At 39.6% G+C, this 9,174-nt stretch overlaps 1 long non-coding RNA gene across 1 annotated transcript; it reads right to left on the reverse strand.

Moving 5' to 3' along the window:
• Window positions 1-632: 632 nt before the first annotated feature.
• LOC135179759 (uncharacterized) lies at window positions 633-4,637 on the reverse strand. Its single transcript, XR_010304107.1, has 2 exons — window positions 4,458-4,637; window positions 633-1,007 (listed from the first exon to the last, which is right to left on the reverse strand). It is a non-coding gene; the product is annotated as an uncharacterized LOC135179759 (long non-coding RNA).
• Window positions 4,638-9,174: the final 4,537 nt, after the last annotated feature.

Consider the following 9,174-nt stretch of genomic DNA (forward strand, 5'->3'; position numbering starts at 1 on the left):
TAGACTAAATCTCCCCTCTACCATTTAAAACCCATTACTCCTCATCCTGCCATTACAAGACCTTGTAAACAGTCCTTCCCCAGCCCTCCTGTAGACTCCCTTCTGATACTGGATGGCTACTACAAGGCGTTCTCTTCTCCAGGTTGCAGAGGCCCAACTCTCATACCCTGTCCTCATAGCAGAGCTGCTCCAGCCCTCTGAGCATCTTTGTGACCTCCTCTGGACTCACTCCAATGGTTCCATGTCCTTCTCGTGCAAAGCAAACCAGTACTGCCAACCAAGTTTTGCACAGCATGATAATGTAGCAAACTTCTGGTGTGAAGAAGTTTTAAAATGGATTCATATTTTTCTGAGTGTGGTATCTTCATGTGTGAAGGCTTTCAGTGTCTTCAGATAAGTGCACCTTTGTCTTTCAATAAAGAGTCCTGACAGGGTTAAATGTAATTTATGGACAATATCTTAAAGACTGACATTAGGAAGGATTATGGGAGAACAGTTTAACAAAACCTATATGATTTTGGAGTGTTTCAGTAACCTATTGTATTGTAAAAAATGAAATTGCAAGAAATGTGTCACTCACAGAGCTGTGCTCCCACTATTTCTATAGTGCAAGCAAATCAATTCACATTCCATTAAAGTAATAAGAACTGTGTATTGTAAAAATTCACTTACAAGAAAACTGGAAATATAATAAAAGAATTCCCATCACAGATCCATTTATTTCTAGAATAGTGCTAAAACACCATATTGTCAGTTCTGCCTGAGACTAGCTTAATATACAAAGGCATGTAAAACCCTCTACCTGAGAAGACCTGAGGCTGGATTCCTTCAATGATCTCCTAGCTCTGCAAGCAGTAATATTCAGCAGAGGTCCTCCTCATGTCTGACTCCATATGGACAGTGGAACCTGTGAGATGGTCATTCTTTAGAAGAGCATTTTTCCAGTTGGCAAGGAAAATTCTGGAAGTAGCATCTTCTCAGCAGAGAAATGCCATATTGTTCAAATACTGCTAGGGAAAAAAACATCAGAAAAATTATGCTACATGGAAGGTCTGACCACTGTTTCATTTGTAAAAGAAGTAAGCATGCTCTCTTTCTCTATCACCTTCCTTCCCTAGTTTCACAGGGAATAAGACAAGCTTCCTGTCTTTGGGTGGCTGTCACTCTTTCTGAAGCTAAAAGAAGATACATAACCATAGTAGGTTCACTATGTTTAGCGGGGCAGTCAGTAAATAATATAGTTTCTCTCCTACTAGCTAGAAACAAGTAGATGTCTGGAAAAAAATAAAGCTGCATACATATAAAAATGTCCATGATAAGGAAGCTAATAATATCCTTAACTGCTGGACCATCTCTCCCTAACACAACAAAGCTTTTAGAAAGCCCTTCAGAAATTAATCTTTTAGTCTAGCCTGGGGAAGTATTTTTATGTGCTTTATTTTAATGAAGAGAAAGCAAAAGAATGTTTAGCATTATAACTAATGTCTTTTTTCTCATTTTGTCCACTTGTAAAACAATAACTTTGTACTTAAGTATTAAGCGAAGGCCATAGAGACAGATCTTGATTACACATCTAAGTAAGCAGCATTTTATCTATACAAACAGATAAGACACAGATGTTAACTGACTATCCTCACTGACACTGAAAAAAAAAAGTAGGAAATAATTTATCAAACCCTCGAGGCACTCCTTGAGAAAAAAAATATTTAAAACTGAGTAACATTTAGCGAGTAATATTTAAAAGTGAGCCAGGCAGAGAGGGACCTGGGGGTCCTGGTTGACAGCCGACCGCAGGTGAGCCAGCAATGTGCCCAGGGGGCCAAGAAGGCCAGTGGCATCCTGGCCTGTACCAGGTATAGTGTGACCAGCAGGACCAAAGAGGTCATTCTGCCCCTGTACTCAGCATTGGCTAGGCTACACCTTGAGTGCTGTGTCCAGGTCTGGGCCCCTCAATTTAAAAAAGGAGTTGAGATGTTTGAACATGTCCAGAGAAAGGCACCAAGGCTGATGAGGAGGCTGGAGCACAGCCCTGTGAGGAGAGGCTGAGAGTGTGCAGCCTGGAGAAGAGGAGGCTCAAGGGAGACCTCATTGCTGTTTACAACTACCCGAAAGGAGGCCATGGCCAGGCAGGGAAATGATCTTTTATCCCAGACACCCAGTTACAGAAAAAGAGGACACAGCCTCAAGCTGTGCCAGGGCAGGTTAAGGCTGGATGTTAGGAAGAAGTTCTACATGGAAAGAGTGATTGGCATTGGAATGGGTTACCCAGTGAGGTGATGGAGTTACCATCCCTGGAGGTGTTTAAGAGGAAGCTGGATGAGGCACTTAGTGCCATGGTTTAGCTAATTTGAAGGTGTTAGGTTAGGTAAGAGGTTGGACGTGATGACCTTAGAGGTCTTTTCCAACCTGATGAATTCTGTGATTCTGTGAACATGCATTTTGTAAAGTCTTCAGGAGCCTCTATTTTAAGACTTGAAGTACAATGCAGAAATTATCCAGCATTTGGCAAAGTCCATTTGCAAATCTGTAGAACTCCTCACCATTAGATTGTTCTAAACTGATTTAGATGACAGACTAAGAAGGAACAGGGGGCTTTTACATCAAAGGAAAGCTTTCAGCCTGAAAAATCATGTCACAACTCTGTTACAACACAAACAAGTAGAGTTAAAGATGCCATAGTGTGAAGCTGGCTTTTTTTTCCAAAAAAAACCTAATTCCTCACACAGACTTAGTACCTCATTCCCAGAAACTCACAGCCCCATAGGGAAAAAAAATAAAACACTTTAAGGCTATTTTTGCTTTTCAGAGCTCAGCAGTATGTGTTTGCACCTGTCATGAAATTTATTGCCTTATGACTTCCTAAAAATGCCACATATGATGATTTCCTTCAACCTCAAGATTTTTATTCCAATATTAGAAATAAAATAAACTGTTTTTATTCTCTCTCTTTTTAATGTTTTTCTATGAGGTTTATTGTACTTCAGGCTCTGTATTATAAGCCACGAAGGGCAATTATATCCTAGAGTATGGTGATCACTACTGAATATGATACTCCAGGTGAAGTATATAACTAGTAATTAGGCACTATTAATTCTGTTTAGCTTGATTTATTATCTGCTTCTTCAGGAATTAAATATAGTATTCTATTTGACATGTGTACTGCAGCTAGGAATTCAACAGTGTGCTAGAAAAGCTTGATGTAATTCCTTCTTGGTCACTACATTGCACATATGTAAAGAAGTGTCAACTGTAAATAAACTATTTGCCCACATATATATATATTAATAGCTGAAACTTCTGACCTTGACAAACTCTGATCACTAGTACTTGAGCTATCTTGAATCACTTCATTTGTGATATTCTCATTAGATATTCAAATTAGCTCTAAAGTATACCTTCTAATTGCCTCTAAAAAAAAAGCCTGGTCCTCTGATGAGTTGACATGCTCTTTTGACACACGTAGCTAAAATTCTTTTTGCATGAAATCTTCCCTAGCTAAAAAAAAAAATCATTTTCCAAAGGGAGTGCGTTCAGTTAAAATGTGGTTTTGTTTTGCTATCCTAGCAGTGAAAAATATCAGATTTCATTTTTATTTATCTTAGCTCATTTTTAAATTTCATTTTCATTTATCTTGATGTCCTTTCTTTAGCATCCCTCACATTTTACTATTATCTAGTTAGAAGATGTAAAGCATTGAGACTCTAGGCAGCAGCTCCCTCACATCACAATTACTGTAAAATAGGTAGTATATGATTACTTACGATCTGCAGTAAATTTTTCCTGCAAGTGTAGGAGATGAAGAGTGAGGTAGGTAAGGGGATGTGAATCAAATGACAAGAGAGAGAGGCAGAACATGCAAATCAGGACAATGTTGCCGGTTAGTACTGTGGTCATTGCTAAGGTAATATCCATATTCTTTGGCTCTGTAGCAATAGGAGCCAGGTCCTCTTTGTGTTATATTTAAGCTATATTAAAAAGGGACTTGAAAAGATCTGAAGTAAGTCAGCCTCCAAGTTTCCACTTGGCTGCTACCTAAGCTGAAGACATGAATTTCTAAGTGCCATATTTTTTTTTGGTCATCAAACTTTCTCATGCATTGACAGCTCTACTTTGCTGTGCACCTCTGCATGCTTCAGTTCTCTCTGGAGCCTGCAGCATGCTTAAGGCCAAGAACCTACAATTAGGTGCACTCCCAGAAAACTTGTTTCAAAGCCTTGCTGCAGCAAAGGGATCATGGTCCATTGCCTTTCACAGCAGAAGCTGAAGTAGTATGCCTACTTTATCCATAGTTTGATGGTTACCATCCTTTACCCATGATAATCTGTCTGAAGAAAAGTAATTGGGCTGGGGGAAAAAAAAAGTTTGCTTATACACATTAGTTCCACAAGCCTACTCAACAAAGTGTGTGCCTGAGAAGTCAAGTGAGTGGTGGGGACAAGGCACTGAGGACAGAGTACCTGCTTAGACCAGCCCAGCTGCTGCCAAAACAATTTGGAATTTCAGGTTCCACTCCATTTGTGATGTGGGATGAAGGCTCCAATTCAGCAAAGCACTTGAGCACACATCCAAGAGTCATTAACAAGGTAGACCTCTGCAAGCACTTGAAGAGCTAATGCACCTCAGCTGAGACTCTGCCCAGTTAGCTACAGGGGAAGCAAATACTTAAAGGTTACAGCAAAAAGTTACACATTCTGAAAAGATGTCTCTCTTCTTCCCAAATCCAGCCAGGTCTTGGGACCTACTGTATTAGAAATCAATAATTGCTATAAATTATGAATATTAATTTCTGTATGATTTTAAAAATTAATATTCCAAAGTTCCCTGATATTCTTTGGATTTTCGGTCATCAGGAAGTAATTGCACAGATTTAAACAGTTTAAACAATCAAAACTTGGAAAATAATAACATGAAAACAAGAAAAATTCTAACTATGCTTACGGAGTCTTGGCATTCACTCCAGCATATGTACTCACAATGCTTTTGGTCCTCAAGTAAGTCTCCTGTATCAAAGACACTTTCAAACTCCTGATAATGGTCCCAGGGTAAAACACAAAATATTCCAGGCAGAGGAAGGAGATGCTGCTAAGATGGTGGGTGTGAGCTGCATACACGTGGCTACCTTTAACAAGCCACAAACAACAAGAGGCAGGAAGGCTCCATACAGAAAAGCACGGCTTCCTAAATCATCCCCCCTTAAATACTTCATTTTGAAAATCAAACCAACCAATAGGCACTGGCACTGTTGGATATATTGTTCTGGCTAGGCTAAGTAATTCAAAGCTTTGCACCTCATTTGACCACCCAGGCACGTTGAGGGCAGCACAGGACACCTGAGAGGTGGTGTTAAGCCTCCAGCTCTCAAGGCTTTGCGGGGGCCAAATCCTTATTGTTTGCTGATCTAACTCCACTTCTAGATCCCACAACAGGGGGAGGAGAGCAAGGGTTAAACCAGCCTAGCAGGATTTATGCAGTACCAGGACAGCTACAGAACTACTTATTCCTAAATAAGTTACATTTAGGGGATCATTCATGTTTTGCTGCAAAAGAGCACAGCCTCAGTGATCTGGTTAAAAGATTTTTTTAAATCTGTCTTTTCCTCCATCCCTACTCCTTAATTGTCTGATTGTTAATAAACATCCCAGTGAGACAGGTGATGTACTAAAATCCTTTCAAGGTGAGGTAGGACATGAATCCAGGTGTTGTCCTGCTCAGATTACTTCCCTAACAGGGCCCATACAATAATGGGGAAAGCACTGGTGCTAGTTGTTCCTTTAAAAAACATTTCTGCAGATGTATTCCATAAAGATTATCAGCCTGTGGCTACCTTGTTGGACACAAGCAGCTGTGTAAGATGCTACATACCACAACTAGCCTCAGGAGCCTGATAAACTTGCTTCAGGAAGACCTCTGCTGTGCTTGCTGGGTTTTCTGTGTCCCATTCTGAGGTCTCTAAATCTGTCTCAGGTGAAGCCTTTAACCTGGAGATGAAGGAGCACTAATCCTGCCTTGGAAATAGACTCAGAGTCCTAACAAGTAGCTGCTATTTGTTGAATTGGAGTCTACAGAGGAAAACTCGTGACAGCTTCAGAAAGAATTTCAGGTCTTGCCACTTTAATCACAAATTGAGAATTAACTAATCACTTTAAAGTTAAACAACTTCTAAAATTACTTTCTATAAACAGATGCACTATTAAAGCTGTTTTGTTTTTAGAGTGATTTTGGAGATGTTAATTTGCGTGATCAATTAGCAGAGTGCATGAGAAATACATGTGGCTCTATGCAAACATTTTTAATATTTATTTAAACAGAACAGAAATGAAGCAGCCCCTCTTTAGTACTTAGATGACCTTCCAGATTTCCATTGCTCTGTATCTATGGATTTTTAAGTATAATTAACAACTTCCATTTTGGTATTTAAGAGCTTCAAGTTCTGTTTCTTTGACAGTCAAAAGCTAATCAATCTTGTTCTCAAATGCTAATACAAGCAATTAAAAATAACATTAATTGAAATACTGCAGGGGCTGTTGGGGTTTTTTTTGGTTGGTTTTTTTTTTAACCTCATGGCAACACTAATTTACAGTACTAATTAGTGAATTGCCCTTTGTATTATAAATCTTTAGAAGGGAGAACTGGCCTTTAAAGCCCAACAGAGAGATGCAGATGGTCACTGTGCTTTCAGTAAGCACTCATGCTAACTATTAGGATATTCATTTCACCACACAGACCAAACATGATGAATTGTATTGTTTACAATGAAGAATATTAATTTCTGCAAAGAAAAATGCATTGCCCATTTTTCCTGTTATAAAACATGCAAATATCCTTTATAGGATAGATGATGTTCTGCCCAGTTGTCCTAATTAGAAGAAAAAGTATAATGGCCTCATGAGAAATGCAGGTGGGAAAGGTAAATGGACAATATGTTATAAAACTGAACAAGACAACTTATGAAACAGCAATAAAACATATAAAATATGCCACTTAAACAAATATCATTGATTGGTTTTGAATATTTTTTTTTTGCTGGGCAATTAAAAAAAATGAAAGAACAAACTATAAAATTATCAAGTAAGAGTTAAAAAGTGTAACTGTTGACCTCCTTCAGAGTTTTATGTGTTGGTATGACCCTCATTACTCTCTAAGTTAAGACCCTCAAACTACAGTATCACAGTATTATCAGGGTTGGAAGAGACCTCACAGATCATCAAGTCCAATTCTTTACCACAGAGCTCAAGGCTAGACCATGGCACCAAGTGCCACGTCCAATCTTGCCTTGAACAGCCCCAGGGACGGTGACTCCACCACCTCCCCGGGCAGCCCATTCCAGTGTCCAATGACTCTCCCAGTGAAGAATTTTCTCCTCACCTCGAGCCTAAATCTCCCCTAGTTTCTTTGTCAGAAAATTACCAAAGACTCAAGGTGACTTCATCTTAGAAGCAAGGTTGGGAGTCTTTACTGATCACACCATACTCTACACAAGTAAGAATCACAATTCTCCTTGGAAGTACTTCCAAGGAGCATGTAAATGTGGAAGTACACTTAGCTCCCTCTGCAGTCACAGAGGCTGAATTTTCATGGTATTTTCTTGTATTACTCTCATGAAGTTTGGAAATCTGATAAGAATGTTTAGGTTTTTAGTAATAGGGGAATGGAAATACATCACTCTGCATTTTCTAGGGAAGCCACCAGCTGTGCAAGCAGAGTACCTGCTGTGATGCTACCTATAATAATGAGAGGGTGAGAAAGAGTAAGATGAGAGTTGACGTGAAAGTAGATAATTACAGCACAGTGCTCTAAGTGTAGTCAATTCATGAGGGTTTGTCTATGATATACAGGGGGTGCTACTGAAGCTCTGACCTTCCAGAAATGCAAATACTACTCTTACCCAACTCTGCTGCATCCTAATTGCCACCAGGAGAAATAATTGGTATGTTTGGCTTCCTGCTCACGATGTCACCCATCACAGGCAGAAAACATGGGGCAGATATCCATCTAGAACATGTAACATACCTAGGCCTCTGGTTGTGAGACTATTAATAAAGTTGGCAGCCTTTGAAAAATTATATTAAAGTAGGTATTTTAGGTCTTTAGTGGCATTTCATTACTTAAGCAGTAGAAAAATACCTAAAATAATACAAAAGACAGACCTTTTTCCTGTGATGAGTACTTCTTAGGATCTTCTCCTGTCCAGCTTTGTCCCAGACAAGCTTGTGTGTAAATAGTTACAGTGAAAGTCTGATTCCGGCTTAAAGTTTATGACCTGGTTCTTTGGCTGAAGCTAAAGTACCCAGAAATAATGTAGCTGAGCTTCTCTGAAGTGCAAGATGATGGCCACTTTAAACAGCTGCACATTCATGATGCTGTGTATATCCATATTAACAAGGATTGTGGCTCTAGCACACATTTGGTCTCCTGTGTGCAGAGGCAATACCACAGCCAGTATGGGCTACAGGGTCCACAGAGGAGGCTCAGGGCTGACCTCATTGCTGTCTACAAATACCTGAAGGGAGGCTGTAGCCAGCTGGGGGTCAGTCTCTTCTCCCAGGCAACCAGCAACAGAACAAGGGAACGCAGTCTCAAGTTGTGAGATGTTCAAGAAAAGCCTGGATGAGGCACAGTGTGATAAAGTCCAGAGTCATTAAAAGGAAATTGTAATCTATGTCACTGTATTTTAGAGGGATGGAACATCAACTTTTTCTGCATTGCTTCTGTCTGAAAACTTTTTGCTTACTCCATCTTAGATTGTGCCTTTCTAAATTGAGGCTAATTTGGACTAGCCCTAGGATATGATGGTGCTCTGTGGAATTAAATGCTCCTGAGATACTCATCTGAGAGAGATTTTCCTTGTTTCTTCCCTCTTCTTCAAAGAAAGTATGAGCCAGGTCAGTGACTTGCTGCTGGTGCAATGAGATCCCACATCAGTACTGCACTGGTGGGGTTTTGTTCCAGTTTTCTGCTGCTTTTTCTCACAGGATTTCTCTGGAAAAAGGGGAGAAACGCTATCAGAGGGATCAACCAAAACATACCATAGGTTGGACAACATCAAAAGAAATGCCTGGAATGAAAACAAAACACGTAATTATAAATACTGAGTCTACACGTGTTCGTGTTTTATATTCCAGTTTTAAATGAGTCAATGCCCCAAAATGCAACATTTGCGACATAAAGCCTGTC

The sequence above is a fragment of the Pogoniulus pusillus genome, chromosome 11 (assembly GCF_015220805.1).
Source record: "Pogoniulus pusillus isolate bPogPus1 chromosome 11, bPogPus1.pri, whole genome shotgun sequence".
In the NCBI taxonomy this organism is placed as follows: domain Eukaryota; kingdom Metazoa; phylum Chordata; class Aves; order Piciformes; family Lybiidae; genus Pogoniulus; species Pogoniulus pusillus.